This window comes from Octopus sinensis, linkage group LG18 (assembly GCF_006345805.1).
Source record: "Octopus sinensis linkage group LG18, ASM634580v1, whole genome shotgun sequence".
NCBI classification, from domain to species: domain Eukaryota; kingdom Metazoa; phylum Mollusca; class Cephalopoda; order Octopoda; family Octopodidae; genus Octopus; species Octopus sinensis.
The window spans coordinates 12,977,964-12,987,841 of NC_043014.1; positions in this window are offsets into that span (position 1 = coordinate 12,977,964).

Sequence of the window (9,878 nt, forward strand, 5' to 3'; positions counted from 1 at the left end):
GCTATCAGATGTTGTTACACATCGCTGGTCACAATGCGCTTTTTGTATTGCCTTAGCCTTTAGCCTATTTCTGCAATTAAAAACTCCCAAATTTGTGGGATGGGTGTAGATTATAAACCCTTTCACTTTCAGATTCATGTGGTCACGTGACCGACCAGGCTATCAGATGTTACACATCGCTGGTCACAATGCGCTTTCGCATTGCTTTAGCCTTTAAATGATGCTAAACTGCTGGGTAGGTGAGCAGGCCAACAATTTCCCCTGATCGAAAGGGAGAGTGGAGCAGCGTGAAATGAAGTGCTTTGTTCAAGAACGGAAAGCATCACCCAGTCAAGGAATTGAACCCACGACCGTTAGATTGTGGGTGCAACAGCCTAACCACTAGGCCATGCGCCTTCACGCGTTCAGATTAGTCTGTCAGATGTGTTGCTTGCTTATTCATTGGTTTGAATCAATCATAGGCGCAGGAGTGGCTGTGTGGTAAGTAGTTTGCTTACCAACCACATGGTTCCGGGTTCAGTCCCACTGCGTGGCACCTTGGGCAAGTGTCTTCTACTATAGCCTCAGGCCGACCAAGGCCTTGTGAGTGGATTTGGTAGACGGAAGCTGAAAAGAAGCCCGTTGTATATATGTATATATATATATGCATGTGTTTGTCACCCTAGCATTGCTTGACAACCGATGCTGGTGTGTTTATGTCCCCGTTATTTAGCAGTTCGGCAAAAGAGACCGATAGAAGAATAAGTCCCGGGGTCGAGTTGCTCGATTAAAGGCGGTGCTCCAGCATGGCCGCAGTCAAATGACTGAAACAAGTAAAAGAGAGTAAGAGAGTATGCATTATTTTGGGGCTTTGAGGTTGTGACGATAGTTGGCGTTAGCAAGGGCATCCAGCTGTAGAAACTCTGCCAGATCAAGATTGAAGCCTGGTGCAGCCATCTGGTTCGCCAGCCCTCAGTCATTCGTCCAACTCATGCTAGCATGGAAAGCGGACGTTAAACGATGATGATGATGTGGTTGTTTGTTTTCAGAATGTCATTGCAGGGTAGGTGTGAGAGGCTGGATCTGGTCCGTTTGAACATAAAGCAGATGGGATATTTTGACTGGACGTGGCCTGTTCGAATGCTAAAGGGTTAAATCAAGTTCATACTACACTATTTAACTGTTACTGTTTCTTCGAATTTGCAGGGATAAAAATGTGACAGCAGAGCCTGGTTGAGTTACTTGTGTTTATCATTTTATTGTTATTTAGTGTCACGTTCTCTTTACAGTCATAGAGTCTGTTATTTACAATAAAGTATTCTGTCTGATTGTATGGAGAGGAAAGGCGGCGAGTTGGCAGAACCGTTAGAACGCCGGGCGAAATGCGTGGCCGTATTTTGTTTGCCGTTACGTTCTGAGTTCCAATTCTGCCGAGGTCGTCTTTGCCTTTCATCCTTTCGGGGTCGATAAATTAAGTACCAGTTACGCACTGGGATCGATGTAATCGACTTGATCCGTTTGTCCCCTCTGTGTTTAGCCCCTTGTGGGTAGTAAAGAAATAGGTATTTCGTCTGTCTTTACGTTCTGAATTCAAATTCCGCCGAGGTCGACTTTGCCTTTCATCCTTTCGGGGTCGATAAATTAAGTACCAGTTACGCACTGGGGTCGATATAATCGACTTGATCCGTTTGTTTGTCCTTGTTTGTCCCCTCTGTGTTTAGCTCCTTGTGGGTAGTAAAGAAATAGGTATTTCGTCTGTCTTTACGTTCTGAGTTCAAATTCCGCCGAGGTCGACTTTGCCTTTCATCCTTTCGGGATCGATAAATTAATTACCAGTTGCGTACTGGGGTCGATGTAGTCGACTTAATCCGTTTGCCCTCTCTGTGTTTAGCTCCTCGTGGGTAGTAAAGAAATAGGTATTTCGTCTGTCTTTACGTTCTGAATTCAAATTCCGCCGAGGTCGACTTTGCCTTTCATCCTTTCGGGGTCGATAAATTAAGTACCAGTTACGCACTGGGGTCGATATAATCGACTTGATCCGTTTGTTTGTCCCCTCTGTGTTTAGCTCCTTGTGGGTAGTAAAGAAATAGGTATTTCGTCTGTCTTTACGTTCTGAGTTCAAATTCCGCCGAGGTCGACTTTGCCTTTCATCCTTTCGGGATCGATAAATTAATTACCAGTTGCGTACTGGGGTCGATGTAGTCGACTTAATCCGTTTGCCCTCTCTGTGTTTAGCTCCTCGTGGGTAGTAAAGAAATATGTATGGAGAGTGAAGTATATGGTTCTAGTTGGAACCCTTAGGTTTGCTCTGCTGAAATGAAATTGCCTGGTTAAGAGTTCATACAGGTACAGTTAAAATACCGGACATCTAGCTATGTTATGGTACCAACCAGCTTGCTAGAGAACGTGTTTAACTCCTCACTGGTTTATCCCGAGTTTACTCCTGCGTCGCAAATGTATCTCTTTAGAACCAGACAAGTATACTTGGTCAAAATTAACTTAATTTTAGCACTCAAACGAGTTTATTTGTTTTGTGTCGTTTCATTTTTGAGCAATCACGAATTTACTTGCATTGTTTAAAAAGAAGTATTTTTTCATTTGATGGATTTGGCTATCTGGAATGCTTATGTTTTGTATAAAACATCTTTGGAAACTTCACCTTTTGCTATGAAACCGCTGAAATTTAGAATGCAAATAATCACCAAGATTATTGAAAAATATAGGCCTTTATTGTCTCCTACGTCACCAGGAAGACCATCATCGATCCCACATCCAACAAGATTTGCCCCAGCTGGTCACTTTCCCATGGAAATACCACCAAGTGATAAGAAAAAGAACCCTACAAGACAGCGTGCAAAATGCGCAGAGAAGAGAGAAGCTAAAGGAAAGAAGATTCGAAGAGAAAGCAGATACATGTGTGATGTCTGCAAGATAACTTTGTGTGTAACTCCTTGTTTTAAAAATTATCATTCTAAATAACTGTCTATCTCATTAAAAAAAAATTTTCCTTTGATTTAAAAGCAATACATCGTATAAAAAATCGAAGATAGTTAAGTTATATGTATTTTTCAATGTCCGAGTTAACTCGTTTAAATCCAAATGAGTAAAAGTACATTTTAATTTCTATAATAAAAAATAAAGGAAACAAGATAAAAAAACCCCCCTTTTTTTGTAATTAACACAGTGTATATAACTTTTACGGATTCCATGGACAGCGAGGCTCACCAATGGAGAAGTTCTTAAGTAGATCAGGCCGAAAAGGTCGCTAGAAGCTAGGATCACCAAGCATAGACTGGCATATTTCGGTCATATGCGGAGAAAATCCCTGGAGAAGGACATCATGCTCGGAATGGTCAGTGGCAAGAGAGGAAGAGGCCGACCAAGAACCTGCTGGCTTGACACCATTAAGAGTGATACCGGAATGGACATAGCCAATCTGAAAGAAGCGGCCCAGGATAGAACTGACTGGAGGACACTGATCCAACGAGTAACCGAGAGTCGACTTCGACTGAGCGGATAGATAGATATAACTAAAAAAGGGAATAAAAAAATATGCTCTGAAATGAAACGCCATGTCAAAATAATTGATCCATTAAGGGGTGAAGTCAAATCTGCATACAACATTCCCCAAAACACCAAAGATAAAGATGACAGATTTCACACTTGTTTTCAGATGCTTAGGTGAGCCTCCCTGGTGCACAATTCCCTATTGAAAGACTGAAAATGATTTGAAACAAAGGCTCTCCTGGAGAAAACGTTATGGCCGTTGTGACGTCATAACAACGGTTTCTAAGAATTAAAAATCCATTGTACTAGACCAGTGGTTCCCAAACTTCTTCGGGCTGCTCCATCCTTGACACCCAAGCCACATTCCTAGCGCCCCAACTAACCAGACCTTTCTGAGGGCAAAGTCAAAGCAACTCTCTTTTACTCTTTTACTTGTTTCAGTCATTTGACTGCGGCCATGCTGGAGCACCGCCTTTAGTCGAGCAAATCGACCCCAGGACGTATTCTTTGTAAGCCCAGTACTTATTCTATCGGTCTCTTTTGCCAAACCGCTAAGTGACGGGGACGTAAACACACCAGCATCGGTTGTTAAGCGATGCTAGGGGGACAAACACAGACACACAAACATACCCACACACACATATATATATATATACATACATATATACGACGGGCTTCTTTCAGTTTCCGTCTACCAAATCCACTCACAAGGCTTTGGTCGGCCCGAGGCTATAGTAGAAGACACTTGCCCAAGATGCCACGCAGTGGGACTGAACCTGGAACCATGTGGTTGGTAAGCAAGCTACTTACCATACAGCCACTACTGCGCCTGTATATAACAAATGAAACTTAACCCATTATTTTGATGTTTTTATATGAATCGCTACCCTGTTATCGTCCCACTTTTTACACGAATTGTTTGTTCCTTCCCGAGCCATGCTTAGCTCATTAGGGCCGGTTTCCCGGTTACCTTGGCGTATAGGTTCCCCACCCGGACGGGACGCCGGTTCGTCGCAGGTGAGCTGCAAGATGCAGGAGGAAAGACTGAGAAAAAGTTGTGGCGAAAGAGTCAGCAGAAATTCGCCATTACCTTTTGCCGGAGCCGCGTGGAGCTTAGGTGTTTCGCTCATAAACACACACATTGCCCGGTCTGAGATTCGAAACCGCGATCCCTCGACCGCGAGTCCGCTGCTCGAACCACTAGGCCATGTGCCTCCACTTTACATGAATTACTACTCCATTATCACCCCACATTTCTTCAATGTCCCCCTTAGAACTTTACACCGCCCACTTTGGAAACCACTGCACTAGACGAATACTTCTCAATTTTGCATACACAAACAAGTGTGTACACACATATTGGTTCATACTCATACATATACATGCGCACATACACGTACGGGTGTTTGTAAATATGCATATCTACCTGTCGATGTATCAATCACTTAACCATTTTCTCTGTCTTCCACGGTCTAACGTAAAGTCTATATGCATGTACAGTGATCCCTCGACTATCGCGGGTGTTATACGTTCCTAAACACCCCGCGATAGGTGAAAATCCGCGAAGTGGAAACTACTGTACTGTATATTTTTAGAAGGTACTGAACGTTTGGGCGACACTGTAGGGCTCGAAATAAATTCACAATTTTACACATAAATTGAAAACAACACCCCACACTTGCCTCCCAAGTTTCGTTCTCCACACAGTATGTGCAATTCTTTGTTTACTCATCTACGGTACACTACGTATTTTCTTTTAATATATTTTAATTAATGTGTTATACAGTGCAGTAGGGGGATCTTTTCGGTTTGAACGGCACCTATAATTATGACCCTAGTATCGATCTATTGCATTTCAATGTTTTAGGGTTGGGGGAAGGGTATCTTTTTTTCTTCAGAAATGTAAATAAACCCAATCTGTTTCTTAAACGAGGGACATATTCATACGACACAGAATGTTTTCACCTCAATAGACGTCATTGATTGGTTGAAATTGCAGAAATTGAAGAAAAACAAAAACAACAAATATCTTACAAACTATAGAATTTTCTCAATAAAGCCAAGAGAAAAAGATGTTTTATAAACACATTCTACCAGTATACGAAGTTTAAAAGTGTTTAGTTAAGTGGAAATTATTTTAAAAAACTGCTGTTCAAACCGAAAAGATCCCAGTAGGGTACTCTATTTTTGTTTATTAATTTTTAGGCGTGAAAATGCTTATTTCACTACAAATTAAAATATAATACCTATCGGCCACAGAAACCCGTGCGATACGAAGGAATCTGCGATATAAATTTACATATATTAGCCAGAAAAATCCGTGATGTACTGAAGGCGCGATAGGTGAAGACATTATTTCGGCCTCCTTTCAGGAGCACTTCGCTCAGCTTTTCGGTGATGCGCGGGCTGGATAGGAGGAGGGCCTTTACGGACCTACTCGACGGCTGCCGCGCTTATCGGGGCGAGATGCGGAGGGCTGTGAAGGGCCAATCACGCCTGAGGAGGTGGTTGGGGGGAGGGGACCATGCGGCGCTGCGCGGCAGGCCGCCGGTTGGATGGTCTACCCTATGAGTTATATAAGAGTATGCCAGACTTGTTCGGGCACCTACTGGCGGAGGTCTATGCGACTGGCAGCAGAACGGGCTTATACCCAGATCTGTGCGCCGGGGAGTAGTGACTCTCGTCAGAAAGGACCCGAGCAAGGGGGAGTGCATTGATAATTTCAGGCCCATCACTCTGCTAAACACAGAGTTGAAGATTTTGGCCAAAGTGTTATCGAAAAGATTGGCGCGTGTCGCGGATGGTCTGATCGGAGAGGCACAGACATGTGCCGTTCCGGGCAGATCCATTCAGGATATCTCCATCTAATGCGGTACACTATAGAGGGGTTTAATAGTGATTCTGGCAAGGGTGGGGCACTGGTCCATTTAGACCAATCTAAAGCTTTTGATAGGGTCGACCATCGTTACCTGGTGTCTGCCCTGGCACAGTTCGGGCTGAGCCTTGGCTTCCTCAGGTGGATTATCCAAATTTATGATAACATCGACTCGGTAGTTCGGGTGAACGGCTTCTTGTCGAAGCCGTTCAAAATCAAACGCTCGGTTCGTCAAGGGTGTCCGCTCTCCCCGCTTTTGTACGTGATGGCTCTTGAGCCATTACTGCGAAAACTGAGCGGCATCCCGAGACAGCCAGGTAATGGAAAATCAGTGTCAGCGTACGCGGATGACATCACCATCATCGTAACCGAAATGGACCACCTATGTAAAGTAGGCAAGGCCATAGAGGTTTACGAGACGGTGACAGGAGCAAAAGTTAATCGCGAAAAGTCAGTCGGCTTGCAACTCGGCACCTGGAGAGGCAAGTCGATGCCTCCTGACAGCGTCGTGGGACGTTGGACGGAGGGTCCGATTAAACTGCTAGGGGTCTGGTTCGGTCCAGACCTCCAAATAGAGAAGAATTGGGGCGAGGTAACGAGCAAGGTGGCTGCAGTAGCCAAGACCTGGTCTTGGCGGTGGCTATCCCTGAAAGGGAGGGCGGAGGTGGCCAATGTGTTTATCGCATCGGTTATCACCTACCGCCTTTCCGTCGTTCCTTGCCCTGATTCGTGGTTGATCAAGTTGGAAAGACAGCTCTTCTACTTCTTGTGGAAGGGCGGGAAACCACTTGTGAAACGCTCTACTTGCTGTCAACAAAACCGTTAAAGGGTGGGCTAGGGATGCCTTGGCTGATGATGCGCAGACATGCGCTGAGGTTAAGACATCTGTGGCTCTACCTGGATGGTGAACGGGTGTGGTCTTCGCTAGCAAAACTGATGTTTCCCAAGTTCACTAGTTTCGGTGGATGGGAAACCTGGCTGAATCGTAGATCGAAACTTGGTACTTGGTACACGGAGTGTCGCAAGGCTCTCCTGCTATTCCGTCGCTCGGGCAACGCCTGCGGTGGGGGTTCCACCACATTCCTCTATAGAGGGTTGGTAGAGGCGGAATGTGAAGATACCTTGGGGGAAACCCTAGGTCTCGACGATAATCAGCTGGCCAGTCTGTTCCGACGTACGTTCGAGCCGAGGACACTGGACAACTTCCAGAAGTCTCTGGCATGGCAATGCTACAGAGGAGCTCTACCTGTTCGGGATAAACTCGCAAGGCACGGTGGCCAAGACAGTCCGATATGTCCAAGATGCGGGCGGGATAGGGAAACCGTCCCGCACGCGATTGTTCATTGTCCGGACGTGTCTGAGGTGTGGGTTTATGCCGAACACCTGTTGTCAGGTACACGAAGAGTACAGCTGTCGACTGAGTCGATTACAAAAATTGACCCACCGGATTTCCTCGTGAATGAAGGTAAGTTTCGTTTTCTCGTTGTAGTAGCAATTGCGAAAGAGGTGATATGGAAGACGAGAATGAAAGGTTTACAGTCAGGCAAGTTCATCTCCGGCCCTGGTTTGATGAACTATTTCATCTTTCACCTGAAAAGGAAGATAGGGCTGGAAAGAATATGCCTGACTAGGAGAGTGTATGAAGAACGATGGAAGGATGTAGCACGAAAGTTGCGAGTGAAAGATACAACATAAATGTAATACCAAGTGCAACCAAAAGTATCAGTGGGGAGGCGGGGCTCGTGGGGTCCGAGCTAAACCGCACCCACTCACTCCACCCGTAACGTCTTCCGGTCTGTCCCATCATTCGATTTCTGTCCATTTATTGTAATTCATGAAAATTTTTAAATTCGATTTAGTGTAAAAACCCATTCGTTTGTCTGACCCAGATTGTATTGTCCCATCTATGTTCGCCCCTTGTGGGTAATAATAAAATCACATTATTTCGGCCTAGATAAAGGCAATCTGGAAATGTAAAACTGCTGCCAGAGAGAAAAACCATTGTTCCACCATGGGAACAGTTCTGTTGAAGTGTTAATTTAAATTTGGCTATGGTGGATCGAATCCACTTCATGCATGCAAGATCCACTCCAGATCGACTAGACCTAACAAACCTATACTATCGACCCCTAGAACACTACCGTCGTACTGGGACACATGAGATCAATTACCCACTTTCCTACCTATCAGCCGCAGAAACCTGCGACATACTAAGGAGTCTGCGATATAAATTTACATATATTAGCCAGAAAAATCCGTGATGTACTGAAGGCGCGATAGGTGAAGACATTATTTCGGCCTAGATAAAGGCAATCTGGAAATGTAAAACTGCTGCAGAGAGAAAAACCATTGTTCCACCATGGGAACAGTTCTGTTGAAGTGTTAATTTAAATTTGGCTATGGTGGATCGAATCCACTTCATGCATGCAAGATCCACTCCAGATCGACTAGACCTAACAAACCTATACTATCGACCCCTAGAACACTACCGTCGTACTGGGACACATGAGATCAATTACCCACTTTCCTACCTATCAGCCGCAGAAACCTGCGACATACTAAGGAGTCTGCGATATAAATTTACATATATTAGCCAGAAAAATCCGTGATGTACTGAAGGCGCGATAGGTGAAGACATTATTTCGGCCTAGATAAAGGCAATCTGGAAATGTAAAACTGCTGCCAGAGAGAAAAACCATTGTTCCACCATGGGAACAGTTCTGTTGAAGTGTTAATTTAAATTTGGCTATGGTGGATCGAATCCACTTCATGCATGCAAGATCCACACCAGATCGACTAGACCTAACAAACCTATACTATCGACCCCTAGAACACTACCGTCGTACTGGGACACATGAGATCAGTTACCCACTTTCCTACCTATCAGCCGCAGAAATCCGCAACATACTAAGGAGTTTGCGATATAAATTTACATATATTAGCCAGAAAAATCCGTGATGTACTGAAGGCGCGAATCCACTTCATGCATGCAATATCCACTACAGATTGACTAGACCTAACAAACCTATACTATCGACCCCTAGACACTACCGTCGTACTGGGACACATGAGGTCAGCTACTCACTTTCCTGGTGTATAAATGACCAAGATCACAACATTTCTCCTAAACGGGATGCCAGTCCGTTGCAGGGTCATTCATTTACAGCTGAGGAGACTGGAAAAGTGTGCAATGAAGTGTTTTTGTTCAAGAACAAAATATGTCGCCCGATCCAGCATTCGAAACTTCGAACTTGCGATCGTGAGTGCAACACACTAACCTCCAGACCACGCACCTTCACTGACCTTATGCCAGTAAGAGGAAGTTTGAAGGAGATTTGATGCCTGTTCCTAGCAAATCGCACAGCTACAGAGTGGGTGCCTGGTTGGCCCGGTTAAACGTGGTCAATCTTCGTTGTAGAAATAGCATCCAAATCTCTTTTAAACAACACTCTATCGTCTTAAAAAAATAGAAAGATATACTAGAGCAGTGGTTCCTAAACTATGAGCCGCGACCCAC